The 21033-nt window shown below is 41.0% G+C and overlaps 1 pseudogene; it reads left to right on the top strand.

The window, feature by feature from the left end:
- LOC118590256 overlaps nucleotides 1-10427 on the top strand; it is a 77969-nt pseudogene extending 67542 nt beyond the window's left edge.
- Nucleotides 10428-21033: the final 10606 nt, after the last annotated feature.

Here is a 21033-nt window from a genome sequence, read left to right as displayed (position 1 = left end):
TCCCTGATACTGTTGGGTCTGGGGTCTTGCAATAATGAGGTTCAGACCACCAAAGTCTACTAAACCAGAAACAACCTTTATTCCATAAAAAAAAAGAAAAAAAAAATTTAAAAAAATCACTGTGGAACACAAAAGCTTATCAGCTAGCTGAGACCACAGCCAGAATTGGATTTCAAGGCTGTGGCAATAGAGGTGAATACTGGCCCCCTTTTATAGTATCAGGCATGGGGTGCATGTTAGGAGTTACATAGAAACATCAGACATGGGATGCATGCTAAAAGTCAGGTAGAAACAACTATTAAAAGTTAACTTTGTCCGGGCGGTGGTGGCACACGGCCTTTAATCCCAGCACTCGGGAGGCAGAGGCAGATCTCTGAGAGTTCGAGGCCAGCCTGGGCTACAGAGTGAGTTCCAAGAAAGGCACAAAGCTACACAGAGAAACCCTGTCTTGAAAAACCAAAAAAAAAAAAGTTAACTTTTATCCATGGAGTTTTTGGCTATGGTGGGCAAAGGGGTTAAAAGTTAACTCCTGACTGTTGATGGAGTAGCTTGCTATAAAGCAGAGAGCCATTGTTAGCAGTTAACCTTTAGAGCTGATGACAGTTTTCATCTCTTAAGCTTATAATTTTATATTTCTGTATAGATCGACCCTCCAATACCAACCTCTGTCTTAGTGGCTGATCTATTGCTAGGAAGACACATTGTGAGAACTATGAAACATAGCAATTAAATGAGTCCTAGAAGTAGAAGATCAATGGAAGAGATACATGATAGAAGGAGGCGTGGGGATAGGGAGAAAAAGAATGAGAGGGAAGTCCCCAGGAATCCCCAGGGATGATCCCAGCTTAGACTACTGGCAGAGGGCTTATCCCAATAAGCAGATTGGTGAATACCCTAACTGTCATCATAGAGCCTTCATCCAGTAATTGATGGAAGCAGATTCAGAGATCCAGAGCCAAGCACCAGGCCAACATCCAGGCGTCCATTTGAAGAGAGAGACGAGGGATTGTATGAGCAAGGGACATCAAGATCATGATGGGGAAACCTACAGAGACAACTAAACCAAACTAATGTGAACTCACAAACTTTAGACCAACAACTGCGGAGCCTCTATGGGACTGGACTAGGCCCTCTTCATAAGTGAGACAGTTGTGTAGCTTGATCTGCTTAAGGGTCCCCCTGGCGGTAGGATCAGGATCCATCTCTGGTGCATGAACTGGCTTTTTGGAGCCAACTACCTATGGTAGGGCACCTTGCACAGCCTTGATGCAGGGGAAGGGGCTTGGACCTGCCTTAAGTGAATGTACCAGGCTCTGCTGACTTCTCATGGGAGGCCATACTTTGTTGGAAGAGGGAATGTTGGGATGGTAATACTGGAGAGCCAGGAGGGAGGAAGAGAAGGGGATCTGTAGTTGGTATGTAAAATGAAGAAAATATTCCTTAATAAAAGAAATTGACTCCTAGATCAATATCCTACTTAACTATCATCAGAGAATATTCCTCCTACAAGATATGGGAAATAATACAGAGACCCACAATTGAACAGTGAGCAGAAAGTGGAAGACCTGGGAACTCTTAGGACTTAATGTAATATCTGCATCAAATCCATTCCCTTTTGATCTTAACCAACTCTGATGAAGAGAAGGTATGGAAAGGTTGTAACATCCAGAGGAGATGGAATGACCAAGGAAACAATGCCTTCCAGATACAACAAGCTTATTTAAATATAGACTCTCAGAGACGGTGGCATCATGGCCATGGCCTTTTGAGATCTAAGCTAGATGGGTGTCCCAGTGATGAGAAGGGAGGTGGACACATGTTCTCATCCCTAAGCCAGAAGTTATGTTCAATTAATAACCAAAGACATTTTTTTCCAACAAATACTCACTCGGTATACAAACCTCAAAGAAGGACATGCACATGCCCAGCAGTGGATGGCCAACACAAAATTAATTCAGTGATAGTGTTGGAGAATTTTTTGCTCAACGTGATTGTCTGGTAATTTTTCTTAACCTTACATGCCTTTTGCTTATATATTATTATCTTCTGTTTTGTATTTCTATGGGATTGATGTGTTTGAGAAGTGTGTGTCTCTGAATCTACATGTTTTTCTTGTACTTTTTCTTTGGCTCTTTCTTTTTCTTTGTTTCATCTTATATTCTAGGTTGTTTGTTTTTATTTCATCTCACTTTATTTAATTTTATTTATTTTTAGATGATTGTTTTCTCATGAGAGAGAAAAAGACAGGATTTGGAGTTTGGTACGTGGAGAGGGATGGAAGAACTGGGAGGAACTTGGAGAGAGGAATTTGTGATCAGAATATAATGTATGGGAAAAAGTCCATTTTTTATTTTAAAGAAACAGGAAAACACAAACAAACAAAAAGACAAAGTAAATATGATAATTTAAATTAACTATTATCTATACTATCAAAAAATCACAAACAAGAGTTTATAATGTAGTTCTACTCGGCAGTATAAAACCTGTATGAGATTGATGACAAGTTCTTCCTTTTAACAAGGAATTCACAGGAAATTCCATGTTCCACATGAATCTGTTCACAACACAGGCCTCTGATGACAGCTTCTGTCTACTCATTGGCCCCACACTTCCTATGAGCATACAGGTTTTTAGGTGACCATGGCTAAAGCATGTTGCCATAATAAGCAGATCCCCATCTTGGCTGCATCAAGGACAGCTCAGGCTTCATTAAGGATAAAAAGAAGGTGTCTAGAAACAAATAGAGGCAACTGCCTCTGGGTCCCACTCCTGGGCACCATCCTGGGAGGACCTGTGCAACTTGGCCCCAGTTTCCAGCCAATTGGCAGGCCCTGTGGGAAGACTCCCCTTTTCCAAGACTGCAGGCATACACTGCAGTCTCCACACCCTGCCCCCACACCCATTTACCTGAGACTCCAGCCACTTCCTGAGACTCAGAGACCAGCCCCCAGCTCCCATCCACCCCAGAACTTCCAACTGGACCAGAGAGAGACATTCCAGTGGACACTACAACTTCAATGCCTTGCCCCCACAACCATCTGCTTCAGACTCCAGCCACTTCCAGAGACTTAGAGAGCGGTGTCCAGCATTCCATCCTGCCCTGGAACTCCCATTTGGCCCAGAGATCCTAAGCTTCCATGCTCCCTGAAACTCCCATCTGACCAGAGCTTCCATCCTGTCACAGAACTCCCATCTGAACAAGAGACTCAGAGACCACTGTCCACCATTCCATCCTGCACCAAATCTCCCATCTGGATCAGAGATCCCAAAGCTACCATCTGCCCTGGAACTCCCATCTGGACCAGAGCTTCCATCCTGTCCCAGAACTCCAATCTGGACAAGAGGAGCTCCCAACTGGACAAAATAAGGAGACCCCAGGAACTTCCTGAGACTCAGAGTCCATCCCCCCAGCTCCTATTCAGCCAGCACTCTCATCTGGACCAGAGCTCCCATCAGGCCCAGAGCTTCCATCTGGACCAGAGAGAGGCTCCCTAAGTTTGTCAGCTCTGTCTGGACCAAGTACACTGATAAGACCAAGAATGAAACCACAGGAAGATGGGCAGACACCAAGGCAGAAGTACATACAACAAAATAAAGAGCAATACAGCATCACCAGAACCTACCCCTTCTCCAACAGCTAGACCTGAACAACACAGAATGGAAGAAGAAGAAGAAAACAACCTTGTAAGTAACATCATGAAGAGGCTAGAGCCTTATATAGAAGAAATCAAAAATAAAGTGGAGGAACAGACAAAAAATGGGAAGAATGCTATAAAAAAACTAGAGGAAAGGACAATTAAAGCAGAAGAAAACAATAAGTCCCTAAAAAAGAAAATCATGAAAAAACAAGGGGAACAGTCCAAGACCTGAAGAGGGAAATAGAATAATGAAGAAGACACTAGCAGAAGGAATGCTGGAAATAGAAAATCTGAGTAAACAAACAGGAACTTCAGATGTGAGTATAACCAACAGAATGAAAAAGATGGAAGAGATGACCTCTGGTGTTGAAGATACGGTAGAAGAAATAGATTCATCAGTCAAAGAAAACACTAAAACCAACAAAGTCATGACCCAAAATGTCCAAGAAATTTGGGACACCATGAAAAGACCAGACCTACAAATCATAGGGATAGAGGAAGGAGAAGAATACCAAGTCAAAGGCACAGAAAATATATTTAACGAGATCATAGAAGAAAACTTTCCCAACTTAAAGAACGAAATGCCTATGAAGATACAAGAAGCCTATAGAACACCAAACAGACTAGACCCCCAAAAAAGTCCCCAAGCCACATAATAATTAAACAACTAAACATACAGAATAAAGAAAGAATATTAAGGGCAGCAAAGGAAAACGGCCAAGGGACTTATAAAGGCAAACCCATCAGAATAACACCCGATTTCTCAATGGAGACTTTGAAAGCCAGAAGGACCTGGACAGATATAATGCAGACACTAAGAGACCATGGATGACAGCCTAGACTAATATACCCAGCAAAACTTTCAATCATCATAGATGGAGTGAAGAAGACCTTACAAGACAAAACCAGATTTGAACAATACTGATGCACAAACCCAGCCCTACAGAAAGCACTAGAAGGAAAATTCCAACCTAAGGAAGGCAGATATACCCATGAAAACACAGGCAATAGATAACACCATAGCAGTAAACCCCAAAGAAGAGAAGTACACACACATTCCCACCAAAAAATAAAAATAATAACAGGAATGAACAATCACTGGTCATTAATATCCCTTAATATCAATGGACTTAATTCACCTATAAAAAGACACAGACTAACATAATGGATACGAAAACAGGATCCATCTTTCTGCTGCATACAAGAAACACACCTCAAATTCAAAGACAGACACCTCCTAAGAATAAAAGGCTGGGAAAAGACTTTCCAATCAAATGGTTTTAAGCAAGCTGGTGTAGCCATCTTAATATCCAGCAAAATACACTTCAAACTAAAATCAATCAACAGAGATGAAGAAGAGCATTACATACTCATCACAGGAAAGATCCACCAAAATGAAGTTTGAATTCTGAACATTTATGCCCCAAACACAAGGGCACCCACAAATGTAAAAGAAACATTACTAAAGCTTAATTCACATGTAAAACCCCACACATTAATAGTGGAAGACTCCAACACCCCACTTTCACCTCTGGACAGATCGGCCAAATTGAAACTTAACAGAGACATAAGGGTCTTTACTGATGTTATGGCTCAAATGGACTTAATCGACATCCACAGAACATTCCACCCAAACAAAAAAGAATATACCTTCTTCTCAGCACCCCATGGAACCTTCTCTAAAATAGACCACATACTTGGCCACAAAGCAAATCTCAACAGATACAAAACAATTGGAATAACCTCCTATGTTCTATCAGACCACCATGGTTTAAAGTTAGATTTCAACAACAGAAAAAAACTACAGAAATCCTACAATCTCATGGAAACTGAATAATGCTCAACTGAATCACCAATGGGTTAAGGAAGAAATAAAGAAAGAAATTAAAGACTTCCTAGAGATCAATGAAAATGAATACATCACATACCCAAACTTATGGGTTACTATGAGAGCAGTGCTAAGAGTGAAATTCATAGCACTGAATGCCCACATAAAGAAGCTGTAGAAATCTCATGCTAGTGACTTGACAGCACACATGAAAGCCCTTGAAAAGGAAGAAGCAAAGTCTCCCAGGAGGATCAGACACCAGGAAATTATTAAATTGAGAGCTGAAATCAATAAAATAGAAATAAAGACAACAATATGAAGGATTAATGAAACAAAGAGTTGGTTCTTTGAGAAGATCAATAAGATAGACAAGCTCTTATCCAAACTAACCAAAAGACAGAGAGAGAGAGAGCATCCAAATTAAAAAATCAGAAATGAAAAGGGGGTCATAACAACAGACAATGAGAAAATCCAGAGAATCATCAGGTCATAGTTCAAAAACCTCTACTCCACAAACCTGGAAAATCTAAAAGAAATGGATAATTTTCTGGATAGGTACCACATACCTAAGTTAAATCAAGACCAGATAAACCATTTAAATAGTCCAATAACCCTTAAGGAAATAGAATCAGTCATTAAAAGTCTCCCAACCAATAAAAGCCCTGGACCAGATGGTTTCACTGCTAAATTCTACAAGATCTTCAAAGTAGACTTAATACCAATACTCTTTAAATTGTTCCACACAATAGAAGCAGAAGGAATATTACCAAACTCCTTCTATGAGGCTACAATTACACTGATTCCTAAACCAAACAAAGATGCAACAAAGAAAGAGAACTACAGACCAATCTCCCTCATGAACATTGATGCAAAAATACTCAATAAAATACTGACAAACAGACTCCAAGAACACATTAAAACAATTATCCACCATGATCAAGTAGACTTCATCCCAGGGATGCAAGGGTGGTTCAACATACAAAAGTCCGTCAATGTAATACACCATATAAACAAACTCAAAGAAAAAGAACACATGATCATTTCACTAGATGCAGAAAAGTCATTTGACAAAATCCAGCACCCCTTCTTGATGAAGGTCTTGGAGTGATTGGGAATACAGGGAACATACCTAAACATAATAAAGACAATGTACAGCAAGCCAACAGCCAACATCAAATTAAATGGAAAGAAACTCAAAGCAATACCACTAAAATGAGGAGCAAGGCAAGGCTGTCCCCTCTACCCATACTTACTCAATATAGTACTTGATGTTCTAGCCAGAGCTGTAAGACAACATAAGGAGATTAAGGGGATACAAACTGGAAAGGAAGAAATCAAGCTTTCCCTATTTGCAGATGACATGATAGTATACATGAGTGACCCCAAAAATTCAACCAAGGAACTGATACAGCTAATAAAAACCTTCAGCAACATTGCAGGATACAAGATCAACTCAAAAAAATCAGTAGCCCTCCTATACACAATAGAAAAACAGTCTGAAAAGGAAATCAGAGAATACATCACCCTTTACAATATCCACAAATGATATAAAATACCTTGGGGTAACTCTAACTAAGCATGTGAAGAACCTATATGACAAGAACTTTAAGTCCCTTAAAAAAGAAATTGAAGAAGATGTCAGAAAATGGAAAGATCTCCCATGCTCATGGATAGGCAGGATTAACATAGTAAAAATGGCAATCTTACCAAAAGCAATCTACAGATTCAATGCAATCCCCATCAAATTATCAACACAATTCTTCACAGATCTGGAAAGAATAATACTCAACTTCATATGGAAAAACAAAAAACCCAGGATAGCCAAAAGAACCCTGTACAATAAAACAACTTCTGGAGGCATCACAATCTCCGACCTCAAGCTGTACTGTAGAGCTATCATAATAAAAACTGCTTGGTACTGGCCTAAGAACCAACAAGTGGACCAATGGAATCAAATTGAAGACCCTGACATTAACCTGCACACCTATGAACATATAATTTTTGACAAAGAAGCCAAAAATGTACAATGGAAAAAAGAAAGCATTTTCATCAAATGGTGCTGGCATGACTGGATGTCAATGTGTAGAAGGCCGCAAATAGATTCATATCTGTCACCATGCACAAAACTTAAGTCCAAGTGGATCAAAGACCTCAACATAAATCCAGTTACTCTGAACCTGATAGTAGAGAAAGTAGGAAGTAGTGTTGAATGCATTGGCACTGGAGATAACTTTCTAAATATAACACCAGTAGCCAGACACTGAGAGAAACAATCAATCAATGGGACCAGTTGAAACTGAGAAGCTTTTGTAGAGCAAAGGACATGGTCAACAAGACCAAGTGACAGCCTACAGAATGGGAAAAGGTCTTCACCAACCCCACATCTGACAGAGGGCTGATATCCAGAATATATAAAGAACTCAAGAAATTAGACATCAAAATGCCCAACAGTCCAATTAAGAAATGGCATATAGAACTAAACAGAATTCTCAACAGAGGAACTTCAAATGGCTGAAAGACATTTAAAGAATTGCTCAACATCTCTAATTACCTGGGAAATGCAAATCAAAATGACTCTGAGATAGCACCTTACACCTGTCAGAGTGGCTAAGATAAAAAACACAGAAGACAGCTTATTTTGAAGAGGATGTGGAGCAAGGGGAACTCTCCTCCACTGCTGGTGGGAATGCAAGCTTGTACATCCACTTTGGAAATCAATATGGCACTTCCTTAGAAAATTGGGAATCCATCTCCCCCAAGACCCAGCTGAAGCACTCTTGGGCATATACCCAAGGAATGCTCAATCATACCACAAGGGCATTTGCTCAGCTATGTTTATATCAGCATTGTTTGTAATAGCCAGAACCTGGAAACAACCTAGATGCCCTTCAACTGAAGAATGGATAAAGAAAATATGGTACATATACACAACGGAGTACTACTCAGCAGAGAAAAACAATGACATCATGAGGTTTGCAGGCAAATGGATGGATCTAGAAAAAATCATCCTGAGTGAGGTAACCCAGACTCAGAAGGACAAACATGGTATGTACTCACTCATAGGAGGATACTAGATGTAAAACAAAGATGACTAGACTGCTACACAACTCCAGGGATGCTACCAAAAAAACAGGACACTAGGAAAGACACAGGGATCACCACATGACGGAGAAATGCATGAGATCTACATGAACAACCTGGATGAGAGTGGGAGAAATGTAGGGCAAAGTTTGAGGGAAGGGAGGCTTGGGGAAGCAGGAGATCCCAGCTGGATCAGGAACAGAAAGGGAGAACTAGGAATGGCAGATCATGATGGATGAGGACCACATGAGAACAGGTGTGGGCAGAGTCCTGGAGAGGTCCCCCGAGGTCCACAGTGATGTATCCTCTGTAGACTACTGGCAATGGTAGAGAGAAAGCCTGATCTGACCTAGTCTGGTGATCAGATGGCCAAACTCCCTGACTGTCAGACTGGAACTCTTATGCAGCGACTGATGGAAGTGGATGCAGCGATCCTTGGCCAGGGCCCAGGTGGAGCTCTGGGTGTCCAGTTGTCGAGAAGGAGGAGGGACTGTGGGAGTGTGAATTGTTGAGCCCAGGATTGGAAAAGCACAGGGACAAAAGGCCAGATGAATGAAAGCACATGAATTGTGAACCGGGGCCTGTGGAGCCCCCAACTGGACCAGGCCCTCTGGTTAAGTGAGACAGCTTCAACTGTTTGGGAGGCATCCAGACTGTGGGACCGGGACCTGTCCTTGGTGCATGAGATGGCTGTTTGGAACCCTGGGCTTACACAGGGACACTTTGCTCAGTCTGCGGGGGGGACTAGACCTGCCTATACTGAATTCACCTCGTTTGAATGAATCCCCAGAGGAATCTTGGCCCTGGAGGGGATGGGAATAGAGGGGAGGGAATGGGGGGAGGGTGGGAGGACAGGGGAACCCACGGCTGATGTGTGAAATTAAAACACAAATATAATTTAAAAAAGAAAGAAAGAAATGGAAGTATAGATTAATAGAAATGGGTTAATTTAAGATAGAAGAACTAGATAACAAGAAGCCTGCCATGGCCTTACAGTTTATAACTTATATAAGCATCTGAATGATTATTTTGTACATGGGTTATGGGACCATGGGGGCTTGGTAGCACCTGGAGAGATGATCTCCATCTACAATATTCCCCTCATACAGCCTAGCCCTGAAGAACATTGTGGCTTTGTGAGCTCATGTAACAGACTGCCTTTTTCTTTCCTAGTAATATACTACAACAAACCCAGACTGTTAGCCTGTGATACTCTAGACCGGGGAGGTGGGGGGGGGGGGAATGTTGGGGGTAGGAGCAGTGGGACATGAATCTTCAATGTATCTCAAAAAGGGATATGAAAAGTTCACTCTCACCAAGGAAGATCAGCAGTTCTCCAGCTCCCTGGTTTCACAGTGCATATGTAGTATTTGTCAGTACTAAGCCTTGTTTTCTGTGAGTGTCATTACTGAATATCACAGAGGAGCATTTAGTTGTCAAGGTTACTACAAGGATATCCCATAATTGTGGTTAATACCCACTGATCACCGAGAAATACACATCTCAGGTGAGTCAGCCCATCATTGACCAATGGTGTTGGAGACCCAAAGCCCTCTGTTACTCTGGGAAGTTGCAGTAGAGAGTGAATAGGGAGAGATCCTGGTTTCTGAGCCATAGCTCCACAGATGGTTAGAAGCAGTTACATGCAGTGCAGGATGAGAAGGAATAGGTGTTTGGTAAAAAACAAACAAACAAACAAACAAATAAACAAAAAAAAAAACCAGCTGTTCTGTCCCTGGCCTGTTTCCTCCTCTCCAGACCTGTCTAGAAAGCCCTCCCTGCTGATCTCCCAAGGCCATATCCTGAACTCTGGAAAGAACCTCACACTGTTGTGTTGTTCTGATGTCACATATGACAGATTTGCTCTGCACAAGGCCTGAAAGGATGACCTCCACCATCACTGTAGCCAGTATACACAGGCTGTCATCTCCTTGGCCAGCTTCACTGTGAGCTTGGTAAACAGCTCTACCTGAGGCCAATATAAACACTATAGTGCAAACAAACTCTTATCTGAGTGGTCAACCTTGAGTGACACCCTTGACATCCTGATCATAGCAACAGGACACTGAGCCTTCACCTTAGCAGAAATTGCTTTTGTTTTAGCATAGTGGGGCTGAAGAATAAGAATACAATAGAGAACCCCGATACAGTGGGGGAAAGGTTCATCCCAGATATTATGTGCTTAAATAAGGATAATAGTGTGTATTTATGAGAAATAAGAATGTTGAACTCAGAGAAAACACATGGGTATCTTAAGAAATTCATACATCCTACTATTCTTATTTTGTCCTTAGCATCAGCTGAGATCATCAGTCAGTCACAGAACCTGACCGAACTAAAGCCAGATGAATAAAGAGAATTCAGAGTCATAGCACTGGACACAGAGGATCTAAGTACAGTCCAGGTATGACTAATACCCTGAGTGGAAAACCAATCATCTTGGGGGACTTTTCATCTTCCCTGACCTCTGTGACTTCCTTGTACACAACTATAGGCCTCAGAGACTCAGAATTACACATTGGAGAATCTCACTAGGATGAGAATGAGTTGCTTGGTCTTCATAGTTTTCGGGATTCTGCTATTTGAAGCTTGGCACAGCCAGAGAAGGACCTAGGATGAAGCTGAGAGGCAATCAGAAGAGAAAGATGTACATCTTTCAAGGTTGTAGAGGATGAGAAATAAACCTGATAATCTCACATTTTCTGTAAGAAAATCGAGTCCTTATGTTGAGGAACTGTTGTGATAGAATGTCCAGGGAGCAATGTGGTTTGGGTGCACAGGTAGATGTGAGAGCTGTGAAGAGATCGAATCACAGCAAATTAATTTTTATTCCTCCACCTACTGTGGTCCTTTACTAACTCTCCCAAATCTCTTCTGAATCTATAATATGAGGGAACATCCTGTCTTATCTGTCAGTCTTGTGTCCTCACTTCTGTGATATCTCTGCTCCCCTTCCCTCCCACGTGTCATGTTCTTTTTCCATATCAGGTGTCTCTGTTTATTGGACTAGAAACCAAGCATTTTTGCTCAGTTAAAAAAAAAGGTGAATGAAATCAGATTTGAAATTGAGAAGTCATTCAGTGCCTATGATGCCCCAAACCTCTCTGCATGCCCCTCTAAACCCCATGTCTTCAATATATGTTCTCTACAGGATTTCTCTTTAAATATAAAGGCAATGTTACTACACTGGTGGATGCAGGAACTATCTAGTGATACACTGCTGGCATGAATTTGAAAGTATCATTTTTCTTACAACAAAGTCATGATTTGTGGCATTTGCTGACCACTTCATACAATGCTACAACCTCTGTCTTTTAACAGCAATGTAATGACCAGTAGTGAGGGTGGGAAATAATGCTTGAAACTGATGGGCTTTTCATCTCAATATGCACCATCTATTGCTTATTTATGAAAAAACAATAGACATCCAAGTAACCATCACATAATCACCCTGCAAGGATGATTTCCCATAAAATAACTGTAAATTTCAACATAGTATGAGAAGAGAAGACCACAGGTGTGCTCAGAACTTAGTGATCTCCTGGGGCTCCTGTTCTCAGGTGAGAACCAAACCTTTTTCTAGAATGATGTTGAAATTATACAGGACTCAGAGAGGCTTTGGTGTGTGATGCAAGTGAGAAGCCAGGGCGTTGATGCAGAGCATGGGAGACAAAGGGACTCAAGACACAAATTTCAAATCATTCAGTGTGCTAAGTACCAATACTCAGAAGATATGTAACAATTATGCCATTTATACATTTTCAAATGTAGAAAACAGAAACAGAGAGCAAACTAGGGGTTATTAGAGCTTAGGGAACTGTAATAATTTGTGGGAAAAAGGAAGTAGATGCTGTGGTATGATACTGTAAGAGATCCAGTGACATTAGAAACAGTCTTCTTCACTGTATCTATGTCAATATGCTAATTTTGGTATTGCACAAACATTTTATATAAAAAATATTAACATATAAAAAGATACAGATACCATAATAGACAGTGACAGAAAAGCCCAGGAGGTCCAGAAATCATCAAGTGAAATGTGATTAAATAGAAGGAAGGTCTTAAACTGACTACTAATTTTAATGACATTACTCATCAAAGACATGAAAATGGGAAAATTTACAGGCATGGTTGCACAGATTCATAATTCTAACCCATGGGAGGCTGAGGCAGGAGAATTACCTTTGCTTTGTGGCAACCTTGGGATACCTAGTGAGTTTCATGCCAATCCAGATTAACAAGTAAGACATGTTTCAAGGATTAGCTGCCAAAGGCTAGGTGCAGCATTACACACCATAATCCTAGCACTTTGGAGGTGTGAACAGGAATATCAACGGGTCAGTATAATCTTCAACTAAATACCATAGGAGTAAGAGGCCAGCCTGGAACACTCTAGACCCTGTTTAAAATAGATAAACAGGGATGGCTTGGTGGCCCATCATTTTTATCCAAGCATTTATCAGATAGAGGCAAAATATTTCTGAGAGTCTAAAGCCAAACTTGCCTACATAGTTAGTTTCAGGACAGCTAGGGTTACATAGAGAAACCCTGTCTAAAAAACAAACAAACAAATAAATAGACTAGAGCCAATGAGTTGGCTCAGCAGGTCAAGGCACTTGACACCATGCTTGATATCCAAGGTTTAATCAGCACGAAACACAAAGTGGCAGGAGAAAAGTGACTCACACAAGTTGTTCTCTGACATCCACCTAAGTCCTTAGTGTGCTCCCCACATCCAATAACTAAATAAAGAAATTTAAAAACGAACAAATAACCACAAATGAAAGTTAGGTATGGTGGTGTTGACCATTAATCCCAACAATTATGATCTCAAAAAAATAAGAAAATATAATATTATATTGGTGACAATTTAGGAGGTTCCTTTAATGGTATAACTATTGCTTGCAATAGCAAGAACATGATTAGTTTGTCCAATGGTAAGGTATTTGTCTGAAAAATTGTGGGGGCTCATGCTTGAAAGAGACTAATTCTCCTTTTTCTAGTGGCCATTAGTGCACAGTAGTTCTCTGTCTAATCACAGAACACAATGAAAAGTTTCCCTTTTCATATATGTGTTCTTTGATACTGTATTGTTCTGGTATTATTTATTTCTACAAAAATAATCAAGCTGTTTTTATCCATTTCTAGCAGAAACTGTTTCACTAGTGATGTCCCAATATTCTGGCTCTTACAATCTCTTTGCTCCCTCTTTTATGACATTGTTTGGGTAAAGATGCAGGAACTGTGACGTAGATGTATCTGTTGGGGCTGGAATTCCCATGGGCAGTTGATCTCTACGCTGTGTCCAGGTGTGGCTTTCTGTGATGATCTCCAGTTGCTGTAAGGATAGGCTTTCTGGGACTGGAGAGATTTCTCAGGAGGCCTCAGTTCAATTCCAAGCAACCACATGGTGGCTCACAACCATCTGTAATGAGATCTAGTGCCCTCTTCTGGCCTGCAGCCATAATGCTGTATACATAATAAATAAATAAATCTTTTTTTTTAAAAAAAAAAGATAGGCTTTCTGGCTGAGGGACATACTCTGAAATGATACACACACAAACAACAAAAGAAAACTGATTCAGCAGATTGCTTTTACATATATGAGTACACATGTACAGATATATAGTAATAATAATAACTAAAGAAAAAGAGGTTATCACGTTGAGAGTCTGGGCATAGGAGCTTAGAGGGATGATATCAGGGAGGAGATAAAGAGCAGAATGGGAGGGGGAGAGTGATATCATCCTTTCAATTAAAAACATATTTTAGAAAGATAGGAAGTAAACCCTCATCAAGAGGGGACATTTTTTACCCTATGGTAAATGCATCAGAATTTGGTGAGTTTTATAAATTCACAGAAAAAGTTTGAATTGACATTATTTGGGGAGTAATCATATGAAGCTATGAAGGAGCAAATGACAGAAGCTGTTGATAGGACAGCTGACCTGATGAGTGATGACATGGATTGTTATTATTTGGATACAGGCATGGAAAGAAATTCATGGTAGCTATTGCTCTGTATGCATCATTGAAGCATAAGAAGAAAGAATATGAAAGCTAGAATATTGGGAAGCCCAGCAAATGTTATCTTCTGTGGATAGCACAGCCATTGCCAACATGAACTGTGCAGTCTGCAATGTAGCTTTAAAAAAACTGGGCCTGTTAGCAATCAGCTCATGTTAGCAATGGGCCTCTATCATGAGCTATTGACTAGTGGTAAATTCTGGGTGAATAAGACTTATTGTCTTCAGTTGCACAACCACCAGTGAACTCAGCAGATTCCTATAGTTCCAAACACTTGGATTGCTGTCCTTGTTAATGTTTCTATTTCTGTAAAAGGACAGCATGACCATAGAAATTCTTAGGAAGGAAAACATTTAACTGGATTACAGTTCAGAAGTTTAGTCCATTATAAGCATGGGAAGAAGTGTGGTGGCACACAGGCAGACATGATGCTAGAAAAGGAGCCAAGAGTACTCTATATGCATCGGAAGGGAGCAGGAAGCATCAGTGGGCCACTGCTCCTGGCTTGAGTTTCTGAAACTGTAAGCTTCACTTGACACTGAGATAAGAGAACTGGTTTGGGCTGCCAGAGGCCACATTAATATCCATGAACTGTGTGGCTGCCAAGGCACATAATAGAGTGTTTTCTGCACTAAAGATGGAGGCTACTTGGATGTTCATGCTCTAGCCTCCCTTTAGTGGCCATGTTGATATCAGTGGTCCACGTTACCACTGAAGGCTATGTATATGTTCATGGTGTGTGCTGTCACCTGAAGTAAAGTAGGTATCTGTGGCCCATGCTGGAACACTGTGACCTTGGCTGCAGCTGAAGGCTTTGTTGATATCCATGATCTGCTCTGCCTCCAGAAACCATGTCAATGTCCATGATTCATGCTGCCAATCACTGTAAAGAGCAAAGAAATTTGGTTGGCAGTGATATTGATGACTGTAGACTCACAGTTAAAAATAAGAGACATATAAGGCTTCTGTGATAACCTTTCTATCCCATCCCCTAATCCAACTTCTAAAGCCCTACCTTGCCCCCCTCCAAAATAAACTCTCTAGTCAGGAAGCCATTGAGCAGGACTCTTAAATTGTGATAGGGGTGCTGAAGTGTAGCTCTTCACAATTGATGGCTTCTGGCAGTGGTGGATGTGAGGAAGGATTCAGTTTTCTTCAGAGGCTGGCCATTGGGAGTTTTACCACACTTCAGTGTGTATATGTACAACAAAAATTGAACTTGGCATTTTTTTCTTTTCTTATTTTCTTTGGAGGAGGTCACAAGGGAATGGTTGGACATGGGAAGACAAGAATGTGAATGTAATCAGGGTGCATTATCTGAAACACCTCAAAAGTCAATAAAATATTATGTTATAAAAAGCACATTAATAATAACAATGATGATAATATGAGGAGGGGGAGGAAGAAGAGAAAATTAAAACAAAATAAAGAAGTAGAATAAAGGAAAACTGGTCAGGGATGAATCTTGAAATCTGTACCAGCTGTAGGTTCCTTTGAAGACCTTGATCCCAGACTCATGAAACTGAGTTCTTGCTTCTTAAAGACAATGGGGATAGAATGCTACCTATTTTCACAGAGGTAGTGTCCACCAGATTCCACGACTATAACACTGGCATTACATATCAGTTGATACTATAAGTTCAGAGTGTAGTGATATTCAAGGAGTAGCAGGGAGCTGTGCTAAAGAGGGTACTAATTTATTCTGATCTAAAATTTCCCCCACAATAGCCTATCCATGAAGAACTGGGTATTCTCTTTTCTGTGGATTTCATTGTTCTCTCCTTGTGTGTTCTTTTCTAAGTTGCCATCACACATCCTGGACTCTACCAATAGGGCTTTGAAGAGGCTGGGTCATTGACTGGAACTTTTGGGAATTTTCTCAATCATCAGTGCTTCCACTGGTCACTGTGAACCCATCATGTGTGGAGAGATTATGTGAACCCTAGCATCTGTATTAGTCAATGTTGGAGCAACTCACAGGAATCATGACAAAGTCACTATTAAAGAATCTAACCTAAATATTCTAGTTAAGGCTCTAGGATAAGTCACATTTTCATTCCTTGGACAAAGTGAATCTGCCATAGCTGATGTCATGTCACCATTGAAGAACAAATTTCCCTCCAGAGCCCATGATAGAGCCTTGTTAGATTAAGAAGGAGGGCTTCTTGCACAGCCCTGGAAGGAACTCATGCTGTCTGTTTAAGGGGTTTGTTTTTTTATGAACATCATTCCTTTCCCATCAAGTCTTCAGGTGTCTATTCCTCCCACATGTTATGAGCCAAGAACTCAAAAACTCCATCTCAGCCACATTGTCACTTGGACAGCACTGGGAGCAAGGATCTTGGAAAATAATTTGAGAAACTCATAAAATGATAGTGTCAATGATGTGGAGCTGTATTTTTTGTGGGCCATTGCATTCTGACCACATCTATAGGTTTCTCTTGTAGTAGCCATAAAGACTGAATGGCCCCAATGGCCTTAGGAGACATAAGGACCACAGAGAAGAGGGTCTAGAACTGTGCAGTGGAAGTCTCCTGTAAGTCTAACGTCCAGGAGAGCTCTCTATTGCCTTCCTTGGTCACAGCAAACCCATTATATCTCAGTTGTAAGATATGCTGGAGGATCATGTTATCTCTATAGGCCACCACAGGTATTGGCAAGATTGACAGGCTATATTTACCATAGAATCTTAAGGGAGAAGTTGAGATTAAGTTAAGTACGGCCACATAGCCCATTTGTCCCCCAGGGCAGGATATGAGAAGAGAATATCATTGACAGCAAAATTCTTTTTGAGTGTAGAGCACTGGTCTGGGACTCTAGAGTCCTTGCTCATTTGTCATCACCAGTTTCAGTATGTTGTTATGCTCTATCCATCCATCTGGGCTGTAAGAGTGACAATGATATTGCCCTGTGTTGCTGTGACATGGACTGGATGGCAAACTTGGCTTTGTTCTTAGCCTCCAATGGAGTATGTCTCTCTTAAGGTTCAGATTTTTCTTTTTCATGAAAAATATACATTTGGGCCTCCATGATCCCTTGACATCACATAGTCACATCATGTACATTACCTGAGATGATCACAGAGGTTGCTCCAACCCTGAGGAGTTGAGAACTTTCCTTGCAAGGAAGCAAGTGTGGGGAAGTTGAGTCTGTTTGATCAAAGGCACAGTCAAGGTCAAATGTAAAGATATGTAAGCTGATCCCCACAAGGAGGACACATGTGGTACCAAGTGAAAACATATTTCTCTCATGGATATCCCAGGGTCCTCTTTCACAGCCATCCCTTAGCTTCTATATTTTGGGCTTCACTGTTTCTGCTACTCCTTTTCAATCAGCTCAGGAGTTTGGTTACACTCAAATGTCATCCATTGATGACCTGTATCAGGACACCATCATGTAAAGAAAGACTTGGGCATCAAAATTTGACACCAGGAGATTCAACACATCACTGGGTTCTGACCATACCTATGGGTAAGAAGTGGTAGCATTTGAATTTTCATCTCTGGCTGGAGGTCAAGGGTTTACAGGCCGTTGAACTGACAGGTGTATAAATACTTTGAGTTCAGGGTCCAAGAGAACTCCAGTTTTCCTTCATATCCATGTAAAGAGATACACTGAAGGGCCACATTAGTACTTGTCATCAAAGCAGGGCAGATCAGGGCCAATAGGCTGAGTTTACTCTAGTGCATATATAAGAGGCAAGGAGGCAGTGTGTTAAATAGTCACTTACCATACACATTATCACCCAGTGTTGGGTTGTGACATGGTTACACCCCGAGAGATAAATCCTTCTTTGAAGGGCATATCCTGGGTCTGGAACCCATCGCTGTTCTCTTACTCATCACCAACAGATCCAGGGAGTTACTAAGCTCTGGCCAGCAAGCAGAGTTCTGATATACCAAGATATTTCCCTGCATTGTATCATTAAATGGATGGAATGAGAAATTCTTAGGTTATAGTGGGGGTCTGCCTGCACCACACATATTGTATTATATCTTTGTAGGGATGATATTTATGTGACCCAGTGGTCCTGTCACACAAGATTGCATCCTTCAGGTAATCATAAAACTTCCTCTGGCCCTGAGTTTGGGTGTGGAGAGATCCCATGTGAGTTCTTAGCTCAGATACCTTCCTGATATCCCTAGAATTGTCCCCTACCTGGTAATGACCATCACTATTCCCCAAGTGTGGCTCTTGGTGACTAGTTAGGAAAAAGAAACATTGGTATTATGGAATCCAACATCAAGCCTGGAAGACGGTGTCATGTGAAAAGTTTGTCCCTGAAGTCCATTTATGTCCTCTTTATTTCTACATTCTCCTGGATCCCACGCCCAGTGTTTTCTGATGCACCAGCAGTAAGCTACTTGTTATGTAGAGACTAAATGTCACCTCCCGTCATCACAACTCACCCATACAGAGCTGGGTTGTGAAAGTAAAATTCACAGCATCACTTCAAAGGGGCCACAAGGCTTCACTGCATGGAAAGGCAGACAGGATGTGGTTGAAGGAGGATGGTGTTACCTGTCATTTGGTTTTCATTACAGCAGCCCCACATAAAGGTGTATCCCACTCCCTAGGTGTCTGGTTGTCATTTTCTCAATGCTCTGACTAGGGCAACTTTAAGACTCTGTATTCATTGCTTAAGAAAATTGTGTTGCCCTCATGGTTGCACGAGATGCTTAGAATCAATGAAGAATCAATGAGTTTTTAGCCCTAAACAAGACATTTGTAAGAGCCTCTTCTAAGGCCCAGAAAACACCCTGTTTAGAAGGCAGAAATAATATATGTACCAGAAGATAGTATTAATGGCTGTGAAGTACTATCTTCTGGGCATGACATAGCTGTTAGGGTCATGAATGTAAAACAGCTGGATTGCTTTCTCTCACCCTGCACAATAGAGTCAACAACAGTTATGATGAGGGGCTCAGGAGACTCTAGCACCAGCCATGCTGAACTACTGCATAGTGAGATTCTGGGAGAGGTAGAGTTGTTGTCTACAGTTATGCACCCATGATGGGTGGTATCTCCGTGCTCCCATCAAGACTTTTAAACCCCTTTCACAGAGATAACATTGGTGAAACTCTGTTAGTCAAAAACAAAACAAAAATACAAAATGTACAAACTCATTAATAGGGAGGAGGGGGAGTTGAGAGAGGTGGAGAGAGATAAAGAGTGTGAAGGCCAGAATAATTGGAATGCACTATATTCATGCCCTAAATCATCAAAGACCTAATTTAATTAATAAAAATATTAATGAGACCCTTGAGAGATAGGTTAGCAGTTAAGAGCACTGGCTCTTCTTTTAGAGGACCACAGTTTGGGGTGATACAGTTTATGACATTACCCATTACATTCAAGAAGACAGGAACTATTGTTTGCCTTCACAGCTTGAGTTAATAATACATCATGAGTTCACTTAAGAACAATTACCTGCTTAGTATTCAGCCTGTTTTCCCTACATTTAAGAGAAAAATGTAACAAGCTATCTTTCTTTCTTGTATTTACAAAAAAAAAAGGAGCGCTGGGTGGTGGTGGCACATGCCTTTAATCCCAGCACTCAGGAGGTAGAGCCAGGCAGATCTCTGTGAGTTCAAGGCCAGCCTGGGCTACCAAGTGAGTTCCAGGAAAGGCGCAAAGCTACACAGAGAAACCCTGTCTTGAAAAACCAAAAAAAAAAAAAAAAAAAAAAAAAGAGTGTTTACAACATATGCTAATGCATAACTTTATTCTTAAATCGGGTACTCTTTCATTCTACTAATCCAGAGTAATATATGAGGGTTTGTGGGCATTATGGTAATAATTTGGTGCAAAAAGCAGACAGGTTAAATGTGGTGATATATTATATACCTTAATAAAATTTACCTGAAGATAAGAGAACAGAACAAGCCACTACATGAAACATAGAGGCCAGACAGTGGTGGCACACACCTTTAATCTTAGCACTTAGGAGGCAGAGATCTGTTTGGATCTCCATGAGTTCAAAGCCACCCTGGACTACATGAGATTTACTCAGTCTAAAAGAGAAACAGAGACAGGCAATGGTGGCACACACCTTTAATCCCAATACTTGGGAGTCACGTCACATGCCTTTAACCCCAAAACTAAAAAGGAAGTGATATGGTGGGTAGAGAAAAGTATATAAGGCATGAGGACACAGGAACTAAAGGCTTTTCAGCAGAAGCATCCCTTTCAGCTAGTAGCTCTTTCAGCTGAGGAAGGCTGTTCAGGCTGAGGAGGCCTAGAGGTAAGATGTGGCTTGCTCCTTTGTCTCTCTGATCTTTCAGTATTTACCCCAATACCTGGTACTGGGTTTTTTACTATATGACCTTTTTTATTTGAGCTACAGTTAAGCATGATCTTATACACCAAATACCCATCATAACTGCAGCTCATTTGTGAAAGAGCATTGCATTTGGGAAGAATGCTTCATGGGGGATATCAGGATGGTGTAAAAGGAAA

This window comes from Onychomys torridus, chromosome 1 (assembly GCF_903995425.1).
Source record: "Onychomys torridus chromosome 1, mOncTor1.1, whole genome shotgun sequence".
NCBI classification, from domain to species: Eukaryota; Metazoa; Chordata; class Mammalia; order Rodentia; family Cricetidae; genus Onychomys; species Onychomys torridus.
Note: the sequence above shows the minus strand (reverse complement) of the source record. Positions and strands in the feature narration are given on the sequence as shown.